General features: G+C 40.8%; 49 non-coding genes across 49 annotated transcripts; all 49 read right to left on the bottom strand.

Moving 5' to 3' along the window:
* Positions 1-196: 196 nt before the first annotated feature.
* LOC120447267 lies at positions 197-314 on the bottom strand. The gene has a single exon (XR_005615943.1). It is a non-coding gene; the product is annotated as a 5S ribosomal RNA (ribosomal RNA).
* A 236-nt stretch (positions 315-550) lies between these two features.
* LOC120447365 lies at positions 551-669 on the bottom strand. Its single transcript, XR_005616037.1, has one exon. It is a non-coding gene; the product is annotated as a 5S ribosomal RNA (ribosomal RNA).
* Positions 670-904: 235 nt separating this feature from the next.
* Positions 905-1,023, bottom strand: LOC120447364. The gene has a single exon (XR_005616036.1). It is a non-coding gene; the product is annotated as a 5S ribosomal RNA (ribosomal RNA).
* A 220-nt stretch (positions 1,024-1,243) lies between these two features.
* LOC120447266 lies at positions 1,244-1,361 on the bottom strand. Its single transcript, XR_005615942.1, has one exon. It is a non-coding gene; the product is annotated as a 5S ribosomal RNA (ribosomal RNA).
* Positions 1,362-1,597: 236 nt separating this feature from the next.
* LOC120447362 lies at positions 1,598-1,716 on the bottom strand. Its single transcript, XR_005616034.1, has one exon. It is a non-coding gene; the product is annotated as a 5S ribosomal RNA (ribosomal RNA).
* A 235-nt stretch (positions 1,717-1,951) lies between these two features.
* LOC120447361 lies at positions 1,952-2,070 on the bottom strand. Its single transcript, XR_005616033.1, has one exon. It is a non-coding gene; the product is annotated as a 5S ribosomal RNA (ribosomal RNA).
* A 236-nt stretch (positions 2,071-2,306) lies between these two features.
* On the bottom strand, positions 2,307-2,425 carry LOC120447360. The gene has a single exon (XR_005616032.1). It is a non-coding gene; the product is annotated as a 5S ribosomal RNA (ribosomal RNA).
* A 236-nt stretch (positions 2,426-2,661) lies between these two features.
* LOC120447359 lies at positions 2,662-2,780 on the bottom strand. Its single transcript, XR_005616031.1, has one exon. It is a non-coding gene; the product is annotated as a 5S ribosomal RNA (ribosomal RNA).
* A 235-nt stretch (positions 2,781-3,015) lies between these two features.
* LOC120447358 lies at positions 3,016-3,134 on the bottom strand. The gene has a single exon (XR_005616030.1). It is a non-coding gene; the product is annotated as a 5S ribosomal RNA (ribosomal RNA).
* A 236-nt stretch (positions 3,135-3,370) lies between these two features.
* LOC120447357 lies at positions 3,371-3,489 on the bottom strand. The gene has a single exon (XR_005616029.1). It is a non-coding gene; the product is annotated as a 5S ribosomal RNA (ribosomal RNA).
* Positions 3,490-3,725: 236 nt separating this feature from the next.
* LOC120447356 lies at positions 3,726-3,844 on the bottom strand. Its single transcript, XR_005616028.1, has one exon. It is a non-coding gene; the product is annotated as a 5S ribosomal RNA (ribosomal RNA).
* A 236-nt stretch (positions 3,845-4,080) lies between these two features.
* Positions 4,081-4,199, bottom strand: LOC120447355. Its single transcript, XR_005616027.1, has one exon. It is a non-coding gene; the product is annotated as a 5S ribosomal RNA (ribosomal RNA).
* Positions 4,200-4,435: 236 nt separating this feature from the next.
* Positions 4,436-4,554, bottom strand: LOC120447354. Its single transcript, XR_005616026.1, has one exon. It is a non-coding gene; the product is annotated as a 5S ribosomal RNA (ribosomal RNA).
* A 235-nt stretch (positions 4,555-4,789) lies between these two features.
* LOC120447353 lies at positions 4,790-4,908 on the bottom strand. The gene has a single exon (XR_005616025.1). It is a non-coding gene; the product is annotated as a 5S ribosomal RNA (ribosomal RNA).
* Positions 4,909-5,144: 236 nt separating this feature from the next.
* Positions 5,145-5,263, bottom strand: LOC120447351. The gene has a single exon (XR_005616023.1). It is a non-coding gene; the product is annotated as a 5S ribosomal RNA (ribosomal RNA).
* A 236-nt stretch (positions 5,264-5,499) lies between these two features.
* Positions 5,500-5,618, bottom strand: LOC120447350. The gene has a single exon (XR_005616022.1). It is a non-coding gene; the product is annotated as a 5S ribosomal RNA (ribosomal RNA).
* Positions 5,619-5,853: 235 nt separating this feature from the next.
* LOC120447349 lies at positions 5,854-5,972 on the bottom strand. Its single transcript, XR_005616021.1, has one exon. It is a non-coding gene; the product is annotated as a 5S ribosomal RNA (ribosomal RNA).
* A 236-nt stretch (positions 5,973-6,208) lies between these two features.
* Positions 6,209-6,327, bottom strand: LOC120447348. Its single transcript, XR_005616020.1, has one exon. It is a non-coding gene; the product is annotated as a 5S ribosomal RNA (ribosomal RNA).
* A 236-nt stretch (positions 6,328-6,563) lies between these two features.
* LOC120447347 lies at positions 6,564-6,682 on the bottom strand. The gene has a single exon (XR_005616019.1). It is a non-coding gene; the product is annotated as a 5S ribosomal RNA (ribosomal RNA).
* Positions 6,683-6,918: 236 nt separating this feature from the next.
* On the bottom strand, positions 6,919-7,037 carry LOC120447346. Its single transcript, XR_005616018.1, has one exon. It is a non-coding gene; the product is annotated as a 5S ribosomal RNA (ribosomal RNA).
* A 236-nt stretch (positions 7,038-7,273) lies between these two features.
* On the bottom strand, positions 7,274-7,392 carry LOC120447345. The gene has a single exon (XR_005616017.1). It is a non-coding gene; the product is annotated as a 5S ribosomal RNA (ribosomal RNA).
* Positions 7,393-7,628: 236 nt separating this feature from the next.
* LOC120447344 lies at positions 7,629-7,747 on the bottom strand. The gene has a single exon (XR_005616016.1). It is a non-coding gene; the product is annotated as a 5S ribosomal RNA (ribosomal RNA).
* A 235-nt stretch (positions 7,748-7,982) lies between these two features.
* Positions 7,983-8,101, bottom strand: LOC120447343. Its single transcript, XR_005616015.1, has one exon. It is a non-coding gene; the product is annotated as a 5S ribosomal RNA (ribosomal RNA).
* Positions 8,102-8,337: 236 nt separating this feature from the next.
* LOC120447342 lies at positions 8,338-8,456 on the bottom strand. Its single transcript, XR_005616014.1, has one exon. It is a non-coding gene; the product is annotated as a 5S ribosomal RNA (ribosomal RNA).
* Positions 8,457-8,691: 235 nt separating this feature from the next.
* On the bottom strand, positions 8,692-8,810 carry LOC120447340. Its single transcript, XR_005616012.1, has one exon. It is a non-coding gene; the product is annotated as a 5S ribosomal RNA (ribosomal RNA).
* A 235-nt stretch (positions 8,811-9,045) lies between these two features.
* Positions 9,046-9,164, bottom strand: LOC120447339. The gene has a single exon (XR_005616011.1). It is a non-coding gene; the product is annotated as a 5S ribosomal RNA (ribosomal RNA).
* Positions 9,165-9,399: 235 nt separating this feature from the next.
* LOC120447338 lies at positions 9,400-9,518 on the bottom strand. The gene has a single exon (XR_005616010.1). It is a non-coding gene; the product is annotated as a 5S ribosomal RNA (ribosomal RNA).
* A 236-nt stretch (positions 9,519-9,754) lies between these two features.
* Positions 9,755-9,872, bottom strand: LOC120447265. The gene has a single exon (XR_005615941.1). It is a non-coding gene; the product is annotated as a 5S ribosomal RNA (ribosomal RNA).
* A 236-nt stretch (positions 9,873-10,108) lies between these two features.
* Positions 10,109-10,226, bottom strand: LOC120447263. The gene has a single exon (XR_005615940.1). It is a non-coding gene; the product is annotated as a 5S ribosomal RNA (ribosomal RNA).
* A 236-nt stretch (positions 10,227-10,462) lies between these two features.
* On the bottom strand, positions 10,463-10,581 carry LOC120447337. Its single transcript, XR_005616009.1, has one exon. It is a non-coding gene; the product is annotated as a 5S ribosomal RNA (ribosomal RNA).
* Positions 10,582-10,816: 235 nt separating this feature from the next.
* Positions 10,817-10,934, bottom strand: LOC120447262. The gene has a single exon (XR_005615939.1). It is a non-coding gene; the product is annotated as a 5S ribosomal RNA (ribosomal RNA).
* Positions 10,935-11,170: 236 nt separating this feature from the next.
* Positions 11,171-11,289, bottom strand: LOC120447336. Its single transcript, XR_005616008.1, has one exon. It is a non-coding gene; the product is annotated as a 5S ribosomal RNA (ribosomal RNA).
* A 236-nt stretch (positions 11,290-11,525) lies between these two features.
* LOC120447335 lies at positions 11,526-11,644 on the bottom strand. Its single transcript, XR_005616007.1, has one exon. It is a non-coding gene; the product is annotated as a 5S ribosomal RNA (ribosomal RNA).
* Positions 11,645-11,880: 236 nt separating this feature from the next.
* On the bottom strand, positions 11,881-11,999 carry LOC120447334. The gene has a single exon (XR_005616006.1). It is a non-coding gene; the product is annotated as a 5S ribosomal RNA (ribosomal RNA).
* Positions 12,000-12,235: 236 nt separating this feature from the next.
* Positions 12,236-12,354, bottom strand: LOC120447333. The gene has a single exon (XR_005616005.1). It is a non-coding gene; the product is annotated as a 5S ribosomal RNA (ribosomal RNA).
* A 235-nt stretch (positions 12,355-12,589) lies between these two features.
* On the bottom strand, positions 12,590-12,708 carry LOC120447332. The gene has a single exon (XR_005616004.1). It is a non-coding gene; the product is annotated as a 5S ribosomal RNA (ribosomal RNA).
* A 236-nt stretch (positions 12,709-12,944) lies between these two features.
* On the bottom strand, positions 12,945-13,063 carry LOC120447331. Its single transcript, XR_005616003.1, has one exon. It is a non-coding gene; the product is annotated as a 5S ribosomal RNA (ribosomal RNA).
* A 236-nt stretch (positions 13,064-13,299) lies between these two features.
* Positions 13,300-13,417, bottom strand: LOC120447261. Its single transcript, XR_005615938.1, has one exon. It is a non-coding gene; the product is annotated as a 5S ribosomal RNA (ribosomal RNA).
* Positions 13,418-13,653: 236 nt separating this feature from the next.
* Positions 13,654-13,772, bottom strand: LOC120447329. Its single transcript, XR_005616001.1, has one exon. It is a non-coding gene; the product is annotated as a 5S ribosomal RNA (ribosomal RNA).
* A 236-nt stretch (positions 13,773-14,008) lies between these two features.
* Positions 14,009-14,127, bottom strand: LOC120447328. Its single transcript, XR_005616000.1, has one exon. It is a non-coding gene; the product is annotated as a 5S ribosomal RNA (ribosomal RNA).
* A 236-nt stretch (positions 14,128-14,363) lies between these two features.
* Positions 14,364-14,482, bottom strand: LOC120447327. Its single transcript, XR_005615999.1, has one exon. It is a non-coding gene; the product is annotated as a 5S ribosomal RNA (ribosomal RNA).
* Positions 14,483-14,718: 236 nt separating this feature from the next.
* LOC120447326 lies at positions 14,719-14,837 on the bottom strand. Its single transcript, XR_005615998.1, has one exon. It is a non-coding gene; the product is annotated as a 5S ribosomal RNA (ribosomal RNA).
* A 236-nt stretch (positions 14,838-15,073) lies between these two features.
* Positions 15,074-15,192, bottom strand: LOC120447319. The gene has a single exon (XR_005615991.1). It is a non-coding gene; the product is annotated as a 5S ribosomal RNA (ribosomal RNA).
* Positions 15,193-15,428: 236 nt separating this feature from the next.
* LOC120447308 lies at positions 15,429-15,547 on the bottom strand. Its single transcript, XR_005615980.1, has one exon. It is a non-coding gene; the product is annotated as a 5S ribosomal RNA (ribosomal RNA).
* A 236-nt stretch (positions 15,548-15,783) lies between these two features.
* LOC120447295 lies at positions 15,784-15,902 on the bottom strand. The gene has a single exon (XR_005615969.1). It is a non-coding gene; the product is annotated as a 5S ribosomal RNA (ribosomal RNA).
* Positions 15,903-16,138: 236 nt separating this feature from the next.
* Positions 16,139-16,257, bottom strand: LOC120447257. Its single transcript, XR_005615934.1, has one exon. It is a non-coding gene; the product is annotated as a 5S ribosomal RNA (ribosomal RNA).
* A 234-nt stretch (positions 16,258-16,491) lies between these two features.
* LOC120447284 lies at positions 16,492-16,610 on the bottom strand. The gene has a single exon (XR_005615958.1). It is a non-coding gene; the product is annotated as a 5S ribosomal RNA (ribosomal RNA).
* A 236-nt stretch (positions 16,611-16,846) lies between these two features.
* On the bottom strand, positions 16,847-16,965 carry LOC120447272. The gene has a single exon (XR_005615948.1). It is a non-coding gene; the product is annotated as a 5S ribosomal RNA (ribosomal RNA).
* A 236-nt stretch (positions 16,966-17,201) lies between these two features.
* On the bottom strand, positions 17,202-17,320 carry LOC120447260. The gene has a single exon (XR_005615937.1). It is a non-coding gene; the product is annotated as a 5S ribosomal RNA (ribosomal RNA).
* Positions 17,321-17,471: the final 151 nt, after the last annotated feature.

The following is a 17,471-nucleotide window of genomic DNA, read 5'->3' as shown; positions in this document are numbered from 1 at the left end:
ATTCAGTAATGTCTAGAAGCAATGAATACTGTTTTGCAAATAACAATTGAATACCATTGGGTTTCACATTTCAAAGAAGATATATTTATAATAAGGCAAAAAAAAATGTGGATGTTTTCATTCCGAGTTTCAGCCAAAATGCTAAAATAATAACTAATAGGCAGCAAAAGGCAAAAAGCAAAAAGTTGGTCGACGAGGCCAACAACACGCGGTGTTCCCAAGCGGTCCCCATCTAAGTACTAACCGCGCCCGACGCTGCTTAATTTCGGTGATCGGACGAGAACCGATGTATTCAGCGTGGTATGGTCGTTGGCGAAAGTCGATGGACTAAACAGTGTCCTTATGCACTAGAATTCAGTAATGTCTAGAAGCCAATGAATACTGTTTTGCAAATAACAATTGAATACCATTGGGTTTCACATTTCAAAGAAGATATATTTATAATAAGGCAAAAAAAAATGTGGATGTTTTCATTCCGAGTTTCAGCCAAAAATGCTAAAATAATAACTAATAGGCAGCAAAAGGCAAAAAGCAAAAAGTTGGTCGACGAGGCCAACAACACGCGGTGTTCCCAAGCGGTCCCCCATCTAAGTACTAACCGCGCCCGACGCTGCTTAATTTCGGTGATCGGACGAGAACCGATGTATTCAGCGTGGTATGGTCGTTGGCGAAAGTCGATGGACTAAACAGTGTCCTTATGCACTAGAATTCAGTAATGTCTAGAAGCCAATGAATACTGTTTTGCAAATAACAATTGAATACCATTGGGTTTCACATTTCAAAGAAGATATATTTATAATAAGGCAAAAAAAATGTGGATGTTTTCATTCCGAGTTTCAGCCAAAAATGCTAAAATAATAACTAATAGGCAGCAAAAGGCAAAAAGCAAAAAGTTGGTCGACGAGGCCAACAACACGCGGTGTTCCCAAGCGGTCCCCCATCTAAGTACTAACCGCGCCCGACGCTGCTTAATTTCGGTGATCGGACGAGAACCGATGTATTCAGCGTGGTATGGTCGTTGGCGAAAGTCGATGGACTAAACAGTGTCCTTATGCACAAGAATTCAGTAATGTCTAGAAGCCAATGAATACTGTTTTGCAAATAACAATTGAATACCATTGGGTTTCACATTTCAAAGAAGATATAATAAGGCAAAAAATGGATGTTTCATTCCGAGTCAGCAAAATGCTAAAATAATAACTAATAGGCAGCAAAAGGCAAAAAGCAAAAAGTTGGTCGACGAGGCCAACAACACGCGGTGTTCCCAAGCGGTCCCCATCTAAGTACTAACCGCGCCCGACGCTGCTTAATTTCGGTGATCGGACGAGAACCGATGTATTCAGCGTGGTATGGTCGTTGGCGAAAGTCGATGGACTAAACAGTGTCCTTATGCACTAGAATTCAGTAATGTCTAGAAGCCAATGAATACTGTTTTGCAAATAACAATTGAATACCATTGGGTTTCACATTTCAAAGAAGATATATTTATAATAAGGCAAAAAAAAATGTGGATGTTTTCATTCCGAGTTTCAGCCAAAAATGCTAAAATAATAACTAATAGGCAGCAAAAGGCAAAAAGCAAAAAGTTGGTCGACGAGGCCAACAACACGCGGTGTTCCCAAGCGGTCCCCCATCTAAGTACTAACCGCGCCCGACGCTGCTTAATTTCGGTGATCGGACGAGAACCGATGTATTCAGCGTGGTATGGTCGTTGGCGAAAGTCGATGGACTAAACAGTGTCCTTATGCACTAGAATTCAGTAATGTCTAGAAGCCAATGAATACTGTTTGCAAATAACAATTGAATACCATTGGGTTTCACATTTCAAAGAAGATATATTTATAATAAGGCAAAAAAAAATGTGGATGTTTTCATTCCGAGTTTCAGCCAAAAATGCTAAAATAATAACTAATAGGCAGCAAAAGGCAAAAAGCAAAAAGTTGGTCGACGAGGCCAACAACACGCGGTGTTCCCAAGCGGTCCCCCATCTAAGTACTAACCGCGCCCGACGCTGCTTAATTTCGGTGATCGGACGAGAACCGATGTATTCAGCGTGGTATGGTCGTTGGCGAAAGTCGATGGACTAAACAGTGTCCTTATGCACTAGAATTCAGTAATGTCTAGAAGCCAATGAATACTGTTTTGCAAATAACAATTGAATACCATTGGGTTTCACATTTCAAAGAAGATATATTTATAATAAGGCAAAAAAAAATGTGGATGTTTTCATTCCGAGTTTCAGCCAAAAATGCTAAAATAATAACTAATAGGCAGCAAAAGGCAAAAAGCAAAAAGTTGGTCGACGAGGCCAACAACACGCGGTGTTCCCAAGCGGTCCCCCATCTAAGTACTAACCGCGCCCGACGCTGCTTAATTTCGGTGATCGGACGAGAACCGATGTATTCAGCGTGGTATGGTCGTTGGCGAAAGTCGATGGACTAAACAGTGTCCTTATGCACTAGAATTCAGTAATGTCTAGAAGCCAATGAATACTGTTTTGCAAATAACAATTGAATACCATTGGGTTTCACATTTCAAAGAAGATATATTTATAATAAGGCAAAAAAAAATGTGGATGTTTTCATTCCGAGTTTCAGCCAAAAATGCTAAAATAATAACTAATAGGCAGCAAAAGGCAAAAAGCAAAAAGTTGGTCGACGAGGCCAACAACACGCGGTGTTCCCAAGCGGTCCCCCATCTAAGTACTAACCGCGCCCGACGCTGCTTAATTTCGGTGATCGGACGAGAACCGATGTATTCAGCGTGGTATGGTCGTTGGCGAAAGTCGATGGACTAAACAGTGTCCTTATGCACTAGAATTCAGTAATGTCTAGAAGCCAATGAATACTGTTTGCAAATAACAATTGAATACCATTGGGTTTCACATTTCAAAGAAGATATATTTATAATAAGGCAAAAAAAAATGTGGATGTTTTCATTCCGAGTTTCAGCCAAAAATGCTAAAATAATAACTAATAGGCAGCAAAAGGCAAAAAGCAAAAAGTTGGTCGACGAGGCCAACAACACGCGGTGTTCCCAAGCGGTCCCCCATCTAAGTACTAACCGCGCCCGACGCTGCTTAATTTCGGTGATCGGACGAGAACCGATGTATTCAGCGTGGTATGGTCGTTGGCGAAAGTCGATGGACTAAACAGTGTCCTTATGCACTAGAATTCAGTAATGTCTAGAAGCCAATGAATACTGTTTTGCAAATAACAATTGAATACCATTGGGTTTCACATTTCAAAGAAGATATATTTATAATAAGGCAAAAAAAAATGTGGATGTTTTCATTCCGAGTTTCAGCCAAAAATGCTAAAATAATAACTAATAGGCAGCAAAAGGCAAAAAGCAAAAAGTTGGTCGACGAGGCCAACAACACGCGGTGTTCCCAAGCGGTCCCCCATCTAAGTACTAACCGCGCCCGACGCTGCTTAATTTCGGTGATCGGACGAGAACCGATGTATTCAGCGTGGTATGGTCGTTGGCGAAAGTCGATGGACTAAACAGTGTCCTTATGCACTAGAATTCAGTAATGTCTAGAAGCCAATGAATACTGTTTTGCAAATAACAATTGAATACCATTGGGTTTCACATTTCAAAGAAGATATATTTATAATAAGGCAAAAAAAAATGTGGATGTTTTCATTCCGAGTTTCAGCCAAAAATGCTAAAATAATAACTAATAGGCAGCAAAAGGCAAAAAGCAAAAAGTTGGTCGACGAGGCCAACAACACGCGGTGTTCCCAAGCGGTCCCCCATCTAAGTACTAACCGCGCCCGACGCTGCTTAATTTCGGTGATCGGACGAGAACCGATGTATTCAGCGTGGTATGGTCGTTGGCGAAAGTCGATGGACTAAACAGTGTCCTTATGCACTAGAATTCAGTAATGTCTAGAAGCCAATGAATACTGTTTTGCAAATAACAATTGAATACCATTGGGTTTCACATTTCAAAGAAGATATATTTATAATAAGGCAAAAAAAAATGTGGATGTTTTCATTCCGAGTTTCAGCCAAAAATGCTAAAATAATAACTAATAGGCAGCAAAAGGCAAAAAGCAAAAAGTTGGTCGACGAGGCCAACAACACGCGGTGTTCCCAAGCGGTCCCCCATCTAAGTACTAACCGCGCCCGACGCTGCTTAATTTCGGTGATCGGACGAGAACCGATGTATTCAGCGTGGTATGGTCGTTGGCGAAAGTCGATGGACTAAACAGTGTCCTTATGCACTAGAATTCAGTAATGTCTAGAAGCCAATGAATACTGTTTTGCAAATAACAATTGAATACCATTGGGTTTCACATTTCAAAGAAGATATATTTATAATAAGGCAAAAAAAAATGTGGATGTTTTCATTCCGAGTTTCAGCCAAAAATGCTAAAATAATAACTAATAGGCAGCAAAAGGCAAAAAGCAAAAAGTTGGTCGACGAGGCCAACAACACGCGGTGTTCCCAAGCGGTCCCCCATCTAAGTACTAACCGCGCCCGACGCTGCTTAATTTCGGTGATCGGACGAGAACCGATGTATTCAGCGTGGTATGGTCGTTGGCGAAAGTCGATGGACTAAACAGTGTCCTTATGCACTAGAATTCAGTAATGTCTAGAAGCCAATGAATACTGTTTTGCAAATAACAATTGAATACCATTGGGTTTCACATTTCAAAGAAGATATATTTATAATAAGGCAAAAAAAATGTGGATGTTTTCATTCCGAGTTTCAGCCAAAAATGCTAAAATAATAACTAATAGGCAGCAAAAGGCAAAAAGCAAAAAGTTGGTCGACGAGGCCAACAACACGCGGTGTTCCCAAGCGGTCCCCCATCTAAGTACTAACCGCGCCCGACGCTGCTTAATTTCGGTGATCGGACGAGAACCGATGTATTCAGCGTGGTATGGTCGTTGGCGAAAGTCGATGGACTAAACAGTGTCCTTATGCACTAGAATTCAGTAATGTCTAGAAGCCAATGAATACTGTTTTGCAAATAACAATTGAATACCATTGGGTTTCACATTTCAAAGAAGATATATTTATAATAAGGCAAAAAAAAATGTGGATGTTTTCATTCCGAGTTTCAGCCAAAAATGCTAAAATAATAACTAATAGGCAGCAAAAGGCAAAAAGCAAAAAGTTGGTCGACGAGGCCAACAACACGCGGTGTTCCCAAGCGGTCCCCCATCTAAGTACTAACCGCGCCCGACGCTGCTTAATTTCGGTGATCGGACGAGAACCGATGTATTCAGCGTGGTATGGTCGTTGGCGAAAGTCGATGGACTAAACAGTGTCCTTATGCACTAGAATTCAGTAATGTCTAGAAGCCAATGAATACTGTTTTGCAAATAACAATTGAATACCATTGGGTTTCACATTTCAAAGAAGATATATTTATAATAAGGCAAAAAAAAATGTGGATGTTTTCATTCCGAGTTTCAGCCAAAAATGCTAAAATAATAACTAATAGGCAGCAAAAGGCAAAAAGCAAAAAGTTGGTCGACGAGGCCAACAACACGCGGTGTTCCCAAGCGGTCCCCCATCTAAGTACTAACCGCGCCCGACGCTGCTTAATTTCGGTGATCGGACGAGAACCGATGTATTCAGCGTGGTATGGTCGTTGGCGAAAGTCGATGGACTAAACAGTGTCCTTATGCACTAGAATTCAGTAATGTCTAGAAGCCAATGAATACTGTTTGCAAATAACAATTGAATACCATTGGGTTTCACATTTCAAAGAAGATATATTTATAATAAGGCAAAAAAAAATGTGGATGTTTTCATTCCGAGTTTCAGCCAAAAATGCTAAAATAATAACTAATAGGCAGCAAAAGGCAAAAAGCAAAAAGTTGGTCGACGAGGCCAACAACACGCGGTGTTCCCAAGCGGTCCCCCATCTAAGTACTAACCGCGCCCGACGCTGCTTAATTTCGGTGATCGGACGAGAACCGATGTATTCAGCGTGGTATGGTCGTTGGCGAAAGTCGATGGACTAAACAGTGTCCTTATGCACTAGAATTCAGTAATGTCTAGAAGCCAATGAATACTGTTTTGCAAATAACAATTGAATACCATTGGGTTTCACATTTCAAAGAAGATATATTTATAATAAGGCAAAAAAAAATGTGGATGTTTTCATTCCGAGTTTCAGCCAAAAATGCTAAAATAATAACTAATAGGCAGCAAAAGGCAAAAAGCAAAAAGTTGGTCGACGAGGCCAACAACACGCGGTGTTCCCAAGCGGTCCCCCATCTAAGTACTAACCGCGCCCGACGCTGCTTAATTTCGGTGATCGGACGAGAACCGATGTATTCAGCGTGGTATGGTCGTTGGCGAAAGTCGATGGACTAAACAGTGTCCTTATGCACTAGAATTCAGTAATGTCTAGAAGCCAATGAATACTGTTTTGCAAATAACAATTGAATACCATTGGGTTTCACATTTCAAAGAAGATATATTTATAATAAGGCAAAAAAAAATGTGGATGTTTTCATTCCGAGTTTCAGCCAAAAATGCTAAAATAATAACTAATAGGCAGCAAAAGGCAAAAAGCAAAAAGTTGGTCGACGAGGCCAACAACACGCGGTGTTCCCAAGCGGTCCCCCATCTAAGTACTAACCGCGCCCGACGCTGCTTAATTTCGGTGATCGGACGAGAACCGATGTATTCAGCGTGGTATGGTCGTTGGCGAAAGTCGATGGACTAAACAGTGTCCTTATGCACTAGAATTCAGTAATGTCTAGAAGCCAATGAATACTGTTTTGCAAATAACAATTGAATACCATTGGGTTTCACATTTCAAAGAAGATATATTTATAATAAGGCAAAAAAAAATGTGGATGTTTTCATTCCGAGTTTCAGCCAAAAATGCTAAAATAATAACTAATAGGCAGCAAAAGGCAAAAAGCAAAAAGTTGGTCGACGAGGCCAACAACACGCGGTGTTCCCAAGCGGTCCCCCATCTAAGTACTAACCGCGCCCGACGCTGCTTAATTTCGGTGATCGGACGAGAACCGATGTATTCAGCGTGGTATGGTCGTTGGCGAAAGTCGATGGACTAAACAGTGTCCTTATGCACTAGAATTCAGTAATGTCTAGAAGCCAATGAATACTGTTTTGCAAATAACAATTGAATACCATTGGGTTTCACATTTCAAAGAAGATATATTTATAATAAGGCAAAAAAAAATGTGGATGTTTTCATTCCGAGTTTCAGCCAAAAATGCTAAAATAATAACTAATAGGCAGCAAAAGGCAAAAAGCAAAAAGTTGGTCGACGAGGCCAACAACACGCGGTGTTCCCAAGCGGTCCCCCATCTAAGTACTAACCGCGCCCGACGCTGCTTAATTTCGGTGATCGGACGAGAACCGATGTATTCAGCGTGGTATGGTCGTTGGCGAAAGTCGATGGACTAAACAGTGTCCTTATGCACTAGAATTCAGTAATGTCTAGAAGCCAATGAATACTGTTTTGCAAATAACAATTGAATACCATTGGGTTTCACATTTCAAAGAAGATATATTTATAATAAGGCAAAAAAAAATGTGGATGTTTTCATTCCGAGTTTCAGCCAAAAATGCTAAAATAATAACTAATAGGCAGCAAAAGGCAAAAAGCAAAAAGTTGGTCGACGAGGCCAACAACACGCGGTGTTCCCAAGCGGTCCCCCATCTAAGTACTAACCGCGCCCGACGCTGCTTAATTTCGGTGATCGGACGAGAACCGATGTATTCAGCGTGGTATGGTCGTTGGCGAAAGTCGATGGACTAAACAGTGTCCTTATGCACTAGAATTCAGTAATGTCTAGAAGCCAATGAATACTGTTTTGCAAATAACAATTGAATACCATTGGGTTTCACATTTCAAAGAAGATATATTTATAATAAGGCAAAAAAAATGTGGATGTTTTCATTCCGAGTTTCAGCCAAAAATGCTAAAATAATAACTAATAGGCAGCAAAAGGCAAAAAGCAAAAAGTTGGTCGACGAGGCCAACAACACGCGGTGTTCCCAAGCGGTCCCCCATCTAAGTACTAACCGCGCCCGACGCTGCTTAATTTCGGTGATCGGACGAGAACCGATGTATTCAGCGTGGTATGGTCGTTGGCGAAAGTCGATGGACTAAACAGTGTCCTTATGCACTAGAATTCAGTAATGTCTAGAAGCCAATGAATACTGTTTTGCAAATAACAATTGAATACCATTGGGTTTCACATTTCAAAGAAGATATATTTATAATAAGGCAAAAAAAAATGTGGATGTTTTCATTCCGAGTTTCAGCCAAAAATGCTAAAATAATAACTAATAGGCAGCAAAAGGCAAAAAGCAAAAAGTTGGTCGACGAGGCCAACAACACGCGGTGTTCCCAAGCGGTCCCCCATCTAAGTACTAACCGCGCCCGACGCTGCTTAATTTCGGTGATCGGACGAGAACCGATGTATTCAGCGTGGTATGGTCGTTGGCGAAAGTCGATGGACTAAACAGTGTCCTTATGCACTAGAATTCAGTAATGTCTAGAAGCCAATGAATACTGTTTGCAAATAACAATTGAATACCATTGGGTTTCACATTTCAAAGAAGATATATTTATAATAAGGCAAAAAAAAATGTGGATGTTTTCATTCCGAGTTTCAGCCAAAAATGCTAAAATAATAACTAATAGGCAGCAAAAGGCAAAAAGCAAAAAGTTGGTCGACGAGGCCAACAACACGCGGTGTTCCCAAGCGGTCCCCCATCTAAGTACTAACCGCGCCCGACGCTGCTTAATTTCGGTGATCGGACGAGAACCGATGTATTCAGCGTGGTATGGTCGTTGGCGAAAGTCGATGGACTAAACAGTGTCCTTATGCACTAGAATTCAGTAATGTCTAGAAGCCAATGAATACTGTTTGCAAATAACAATTGAATACCATTGGGTTTCACATTTCAAAGAAGATATATTTATAATAAGGCAAAAAAAAATGTGGATGTTTTCATTCCGAGTTTCAGCCAAAAATGCTAAAATAATAACTAATAGGCAGCAAAAGGCAAAAAGCAAAAAGTTGGTCGACGAGGCCAACAACACGCGGTGTTCCCAAGCGGTCCCCCATCTAAGTACTAACCGCGCCCGACGCTGCTTAATTTCGGTGATCGGACGAGAACCGATGTATTCAGCGTGGTATGGTCGTTGGCGAAAGTCGATGGACTAAACAGTGTCCTTATGCACTAGAATTCAGTAATGTCTAGAAGCCAATGAATACTGTTTTGCAAATAACAATTGAATACCATTGGGTTTCACATTTCAAAGAAGATATATTTATAATAAGGCAAAAAAAATGTGGATGTTTTCATTCCGAGTTTCAGCCAAAAATGCTAAAATAATAACTAATAGGCAGCAAAAGGCAAAAAGCAAAAAGTTGGTCGACGAGGCCAACAACACGCGGTGTTCCCAAGCGGTCCCCCATCTAAGTACTAACCGCGCCCGACGCTGCTTAATTTCGGTGATCGGACGAGAACCGATGTATTCAGCGTGGTATGGTCGTTGGCGAAAGTCGATGGACTAAACAGTGTCCTTATGCACTAGAATTCAGTAATGTCTAGAAGCCAATGAATACTGTTTTGCAAATAACAATTGAATACCATTGGGTTTCACATTTCAAAGAAGATATATTTATAATAAGGCAAAAAAAAATGTGGATGTTTTCATTCCGAGTTTCAGCCAAAAATGCTAAAATAATAACTAATAGGCAGCAAAAGGCAAAAAGCAAAAAGTTGGTCGACGAGGCCAACAACACGCGGTGTTCCCAAGCGGTCCCCATCTAAGTACTAACCGCGCCCGACGCTGCTTAATTTCGGTGATCGGACGAGAACCGATGTATTCAGCGTGGTATGGTCGTTGGCGAAAGTCGATGGACTAAACAGTGTCCTTATGCACTAGAATTCAGTAATGTCTAGAAGCCAATGAATACTGTTTTGCAAATAACAATTGAATACCATTGGGTTTCACATTTCAAAGAAGATATATTTATAATAAGGCAAAAAAAAATGTGGATGTTTTCATTCCGAGTTTCAGCCAAAAATGCTAAAATAATAACTAATAGGCAGCAAAAGGCAAAAAGCAAAAAGTTGGTCGACGAGGCCAACAACACGCGGTGTTCCCAAGCGGTCCCCATCTAAGTACTAACCGCGCCCGACGCTGCTTAATTTCGGTGATCGGACGAGAACCGATGTATTCAGCGTGGTATGGTCGTTGGCGAAAGTCGATGGACTAAACAGTGTCCTTATGCACTAGAATTCAGTAATGTCTAGAAGCCAATGAATACTGTTTTGCAAATAACAATTGAATACCATTGGGTTTCACATTTCAAAGAAGATATATTTATAATAAGGCAAAAAAAAATGTGGATGTTTTCATTCCGAGTTTCAGCCAAAAATGCTAAAATAATAACTAATAGGCAGCAAAAGGCAAAAAGCAAAAAGTTGGTCGACGAGGCCAACAACACGCGGTGTTCCCAAGCGGTCCCCCATCTAAGTACTAACCGCGCCCGACGCTGCTTAATTTCGGTGATCGGACGAGAACCGATGTATTCAGCGTGGTATGGTCGTTGGCGAAAGTCGATGGACTAAACAGTGTCCTTATGCACTAGAATTCAGTAATGTCTAGAAGCCAATGAATACTGTTTTGCAAATAACAATTGAATACCATTGGGTTTCACATTTCAAAGAAGATATATTTATAATAAGGCAAAAAAAATGTGGATGTTTTCATTCCGAGTTTCAGCCAAAAATGCTAAAATAATAACTAATAGGCAGCAAAAGGCAAAAAGCAAAAAGTTGGTCGACGAGGCCAACAACACGCGGTGTTCCCAAGCGGTCCCCATCTAAGTACTAACCGCGCCCGACGCTGCTTAATTTCGGTGATCGGACGAGAACCGATGTATTCAGCGTGGTATGGTCGTTGGCGAAAGTCGATGGACTAAACAGTGTCCTTATGCACTAGAATTCAGTAATGTCTAGAAGCCAATGAATACTGTTTTGCAAATAACAATTGAATACCATTGGGTTTCACATTTCAAAGAAGATATATTTATAATAAGGCAAAAAAAAATGTGGATGTTTTCATTCCGAGTTTCAGCCAAAAATGCTAAAATAATAACTAATAGGCAGCAAAAGGCAAAAAGCAAAAAGTTGGTCGACGAGGCCAACAACACGCGGTGTTCCCAAGCGGTCCCCCATCTAAGTACTAACCGCGCCCGACGCTGCTTAATTTCGGTGATCGGACGAGAACCGATGTATTCAGCGTGGTATGGTCGTTGGCGAAAGTCGATGGACTAAACAGTGTCCTTATGCACTAGAATTCAGTAATGTCTAGAAGCCAATGAATACTGTTTTGCAAATAACAATTGAATACCATTGGGTTTCACATTTCAAAGAAGATATATTTATAATAAGGCAAAAAAAAATGTGGATGTTTTCATTCCGAGTTTCAGCCAAAAATGCTAAAATAATAACTAATAGGCAGCAAAAGGCAAAAAGCAAAAAGTTGGTCGACGAGGCCAACAACACGCGGTGTTCCCAAGCGGTCCCCCATCTAAGTACTAACCGCGCCCGACGCTGCTTAATTTCGGTGATCGGACGAGAACCGATGTATTCAGCGTGGTATGGTCGTTGGCGAAAGTCGATGGACTAAACAGTGTCCTTATGCACTAGAATTCAGTAATGTCTAGAAGCCAATGAATACTGTTTTGCAAATAACAATTGAATACCATTGGGTTTCACATTTCAAAGAAGATATATTTATAATAAGGCAAAAAAAAATGTGGATGTTTTCATTCCGAGTTTCAGCCAAAAATGCTAAAATAATAACTAATAGGCAGCAAAAGGCAAAAAGCAAAAAGTTGGTCGACGAGGCCAACAACACGCGGTGTTCCCAAGCGGTCCCCCATCTAAGTACTAACCGCGCCCGACGCTGCTTAATTTCGGTGATCGGACGAGAACCGATGTATTCAGCGTGGTATGGTCGTTGGCGAAAGTCGATGGACTAAACAGTGTCCTTATGCACTAGAATTCAGTAATGTCTAGAAGCCAATGAATACTGTTTTGCAAATAACAATTGAATACCATTGGGTTTCACATTTCAAAGAAGATATATTTATAATAAGGCAAAAAAAAATGTGGATGTTTTCATTCCGAGTTTCAGCCAAAAATGCTAAAATAATAACTAATAGGCAGCAAAAGGCAAAAAGCAAAAAGTTGGTCGACGAGGCCAACAACACGCGGTGTTCCCAAGCGGTCCCCCATCTAAGTACTAACCGCGCCCGACGCTGCTTAATTTCGGTGATCGGACGAGAACCGATGTATTCAGCGTGGTATGGTCGTTGGCGAAAGTCGATGGACTAAACAGTGTCCTTATGCACTAGAATTCAGTAATGTCTAGAAGCCAATGAATACTGTTTTGCAAATAACAATTGAATACCATTGGGTTTCACATTTCAAAGAAGATATATTTATAATAAGGCAAAAAAAATGTGGATGTTTTCATTCCGAGTTTCAGCCAAAAATGCTAAAATAATAACTAATAGGCAGCAAAAGGCAAAAAGCAAAAAGTTGGTCGACGAGGCCAACAACACGCGGTGTTCCCAAGCGGTCCCCCATCTAAGTACTAACCGCGCCCGACGCTGCTTAATTTCGGTGATCGGACGAGAACCGATGTATTCAGCGTGGTATGGTCGTTGGCGAAAGTCGATGGACTAAACAGTGTCCTTATGCACTAGAATTCAGTAATGTCTAGAAGCCAATGAATACTGTTTTGCAAATAACAATTGAATACCATTGGGTTTCACATTTCAAAGAAGATATATTTATAATAAGGCAAAAAAAAATGTGGATGTTTTCATTCCGAGTTTCAGCCAAAAATGCTAAAATAATAACTAATAGGCAGCAAAAGGCAAAAAGCAAAAAGTTGGTCGACGAGGCCAACAACACGCGGTGTTCCCAAGCGGTCCCCCATCTAAGTACTAACCGCGCCCGACGCTGCTTAATTTCGGTGATCGGACGAGAACCGATGTATTCAGCGTGGTATGGTCGTTGGCGAAAGTCGATGGACTAAACAGTGTCCTTATGCACTAGAATTCAGTAATGTCTAGAAGCCAATGAATACTGTTTTGCAAATAACAATTGAATACCATTGGGTTTCACATTTCAAAGAAGATATATTTATAATAAGGCAAAAAAAAATGTGGATGTTTTCATTCCGAGTTTCAGCCAAAAATGCTAAAATAATAACTAATAGGCAGCAAAAGGCAAAAAGCAAAAAGTTGGTCGACGAGGCCAACAACACGCGGTGTTCCCAAGCGGTCCCCATCTAAGTACTAACCGCGCCCGACGCTGCTTAATTTCGGTGATCGGACGAGAACCGATGTATTCAGCGTGGTATGGTCGTTGGCGAAAGTCGATGGACTAAACAGTGTCCTTATGCACTAGAATTCAGTAATGTCTAGAAGCCAATGAATACTGTTTTGCAAATAACAATTGAATACCATTGGGTTTCACATTTCAAAGAAGATATATTTATAATAAGGCAAAAAAAAATGTGGATGTTTTCATTCCGAGTTTCAGCCAAAAATGCTAAAATAATAACTAATAGGCAGCAAAAGGCAAAAAGCAAAAAGTTGGTCGACGAGGCCAACAACACGCGGTGTTCCCAAGCGGTCCCCCATCTAAGTACTAACCGCGCCCGACGCTGCTTAATTTCGGTGATCGGACGAGAACCGATGTATTCAGCGTGGTATGGTCGTTGGCGAAAGTCGATGGACTAAACAGTGTCCTTATGCACTAGAATTCAGTAATGTCTAGAAGCCAATGAATACTGTTTTGCAAATAACAATTGAATACCATTGGGTTTCACATTTCAAAGAAGATATATTTATAATAAGGCAAAAAAAAATGTGGATGTTTTCATTCCGAGTTTCAGCCAAAAATGCTAAAATAATAACTAATAGGCAGCAAAAGGCAAAAAGCAAAAAGTTGGTCGACGAGGCCAACAACACGCGGTGTTCCCAAGCGGTCCCCCATCTAAGTACTAACCGCGCCCGACGCTGCTTAATTTCGGTGATCGGACGAGAACCGATGTATTCAGCGTGGTATGGTCGTTGGCGAAAGTCGATGGACTAAACAGTGTCCTTATGCACTAGAATTCAGTAATGTCTAGAAGCCAATGAATACTGTTTTGCAAATAACAATTGAATACCATTGGGTTTCACATTTCAAAGAAGATATATTTATAATAAGGCAAAAAAAAATGTGGATGTTTTCATTCCGAGTTTCAGCCAAAAATGCTAAAATAATAACTAATAGGCAGCAAAAGGCAAAAAGCAAAAAGTTGGTCGACGAGGCCAACAACACGCGGTGTTCCCAAGCGGTCCCCCATCTAAGTACTAACCGCGCCCGACGCTGCTTAATTTCGGTGATCGGACGAGAACCGATGTATTCAGCGTGGTATGGTCGTTGGCGAAAGTCGATGGACTAAACAGTGTCCTTATGCACTAGAATTCAGTAATGTCTAGAAGCCAATGAATACTGTTTTGCAAATAACAATTGAATACCATTGGGTTTCACATTTCAAAGAAGATATATTTATAATAAGGCAAAAAAAAATGTGGATGTTTTCATTCCGAGTTTCAGCCAAAAATGCTAAAATAATAACTAATAGGCAGCAAAAGGCAAAAAGCAAAAAGTTGGTCGACGAGGCCAACAACACGCGGTGTTCCCAAGCGGTCCCCCATCTAAGTACTAACCGCGCCCGACGCTGCTTAATTTCGGTGATCGGACGAGAACCGATGTATTCAGCGTGGTATGGTCGTTGGCGAAAGTCGATGGACTAAACAGTGTCCTTATGCACTAGAATTCAGTAATGTCTAGAAGCCAATGAATACTGTTTTGCAAATAACAATTGAATACCATTGGGTTTCACATTTCAAAGAAGATATATTTATAATAAGGCAAAAAAAAATGTGGATGTTTTCATTCCGAGTTTCAGCCAAAAATGCTAAAATAATAACTAATAGGCAGCAAAAGGCAAAAAGCAAAAAGTTGGTCGACGAGGCCAACAACACGCGGTGTTCCCAAGCGGTCCCCCATCTAAGTACTAACCGCGCCCGACGCTGCTTAATTTCGGTGATCGGACGAGAACCGATGTATTCAGCGTGGTATGGTCGTTGGCGAAAGTCGATGGACTAAACAGTGTCCTTATGCACTAGAATTCAGTAATGTCTAGAAGCCAATGAATACTGTTTTGCAAATAACAATTGAATACCATTGGGTTTCACATTTCAAAGAAGATATATTTATAATAAGGCAAAAAAAAATGTGGATGTTTTCATTCCGAGTTTCAGCCAAAAATGCTAAAATAATAACTAATAGGCAGCAAAAGGCAAAAAGCAAAAAGTTGGTCGACGAGGCCAACAACACGCGGTGTTCCCAAGCGGTCCCCCATCTAAGTACTAACCGCGCCCGACGCTGCTTAATTTCGGTGATCGGACGAGAACCGATGTATTCAGCGTGGTATGGTCGTTGGCGAAAGTCGATGGACTAAACAGTGTCCTTATGCACTAGAATTCAGTAATGTCTAGAAGCCAATGAATACTGTTTTGCAAATAACAATTGAATACCATTGGGTTTCACATTTCAAAGAAGATATATTTATAATAAGGCAAAAAAAAATGTGGATGTTTTCATTCCGAGTTTCAGCCAAAAATGCTAAAATAATAACTAATAGGCAGCAAAAGGCAAAAAGCAAAAAGTTGGTCGACGAGGCCAACAACACGCGGTGTTCCCAAGCGGTCCCCCATCTAAGTACTAACCGCGCCCGACGCTGCTTAATTTCGGTGATCGGACGAGAACCGATGTATTCAGCGTGGTATGGTCGTTGGCGAAAGTCGATGGACTAAACAGTGTCCTTATGCACTAGAATTCAGTAATGTCTAGAAGCCAATGAATACTGTTTTGCAAATAACAATTGAATACCATTGGGTTTCACATTTCAAAGAAGATATATTTATAATAAGGCAAAAAAAAATGTGGATGTTTTCATTCCGAGTTTCAGCCAAAAATGCTAAAATAATAACTAATAGGCAGCAAAAGGCAAAAAGCAAAAAGTTGGTCGACGAGGCCAACAACACGCGGTGTTCCCAAGCGGTCCCCCATCTAAGTACTAACCGCGCCCGATGCTGCTTAATTTCGGTGATCGGACGAGAACCGATGTATTCAGCGTGGTATGGTCGTTGGCGAAAGTCGATGGACTAAACAGTGTCCTTATGCACTAGAATTCAGTAATGTCTAAAGCCAATGAATACTGTTTTGCAAATAACAATTGAATACCATTGGTTTCACATTTCAAAGAAGATATATTTATAATAAGGCAAAAAAAAATGTGGATGTTTTCATTCCGAGTTTCAGCCAAAAATGCTAAAATAATAACTAATAGGCAGCAAAAGGCAAAAAGCAAAAAGTTGGTCGACGAGGCCAACAACACGCGGTGTTCCCAAGCGGTCCCCCATCTAAGTACTAACCGCGCCCGACGCTGCTTAATTTCGGTGATCGGACGAGAACCGATGTATTCAGCGTGGTATGGTCGTTGGCGAAAGTCGATGGACTAAACAGTGTCCTTATGCACTAGAATTCAGTAATGTCTAGAAGCCAATGAATACTGTTTTGCAAATAACAATTGAATACCATTGGGTTTCACATTTCAAAGAAGATATATTTATAATAAGGCAAAAAAAAATGTGGATGTTTTCATTCCGAGTTTCAGCCAAAAATGCTAAAATAATAACTAATAGGCAGCAAAAGGCAAAAAGCAAAAAGTTGGTCGACGAGGCCAACAACACGCGGTGTTCCCAAGCGGTCCCCCATCTAAGTACTAACCGCGCCCGACGCTGCTTAATTTCGGTGATCGGACGAGAACCGATGTATTCAGCGTGGTATGGTCGTTGGCGAAAGTCGATGGACTAAACAGTGTCCTTATGCACTAGAATTCAGTAATGTCTAGAAGCCAATGAATACTGTTTTGCAAATAACAATTGAATACCATTGGGTTTCACATTTCAAAGAAGATATATTTATAATAAGGCAAAAAAAAATGTGGATGTTTTCATTCCGAGTTTCAGCCAAAAATGCTAAAATAATAACTAATAGGCAGCAAAAGGCAAAAAGCAAAAAGTTGGTCGACGAGGCCAACAACACGCGGTGTTCCCAAGCGGTCCCCCATCTAAGTACTAACCGCGCCCGACGCTGCTTAATTTCGGTGATCGGACGAGAACCGATGTATTCAGCGTGGTATGGTCGTTGGCGAAAGTCGATGGACTAAACAGTGTCCTTATGCACTAGAATTCAGTAATGTCTAGAAGCCAATGAATACTGCTTTGCAAATAACAATTGAATACCATTGGGTTTCACATTTCAAAGAAGATATATTTATAATAAGGCAAAAAAAAATGTGGA

The sequence above is a fragment of the Drosophila santomea genome, chromosome 2R (assembly GCF_016746245.2).
Source record: "Drosophila santomea strain STO CAGO 1482 chromosome 2R, Prin_Dsan_1.1, whole genome shotgun sequence".
Lineage (NCBI taxonomy): Eukaryota > Metazoa > Arthropoda > Insecta > Diptera > Drosophilidae > Drosophila > Drosophila santomea.
Note: the sequence above shows the minus strand (reverse complement) of the source record. Positions and strands in the feature narration are given on the sequence as shown.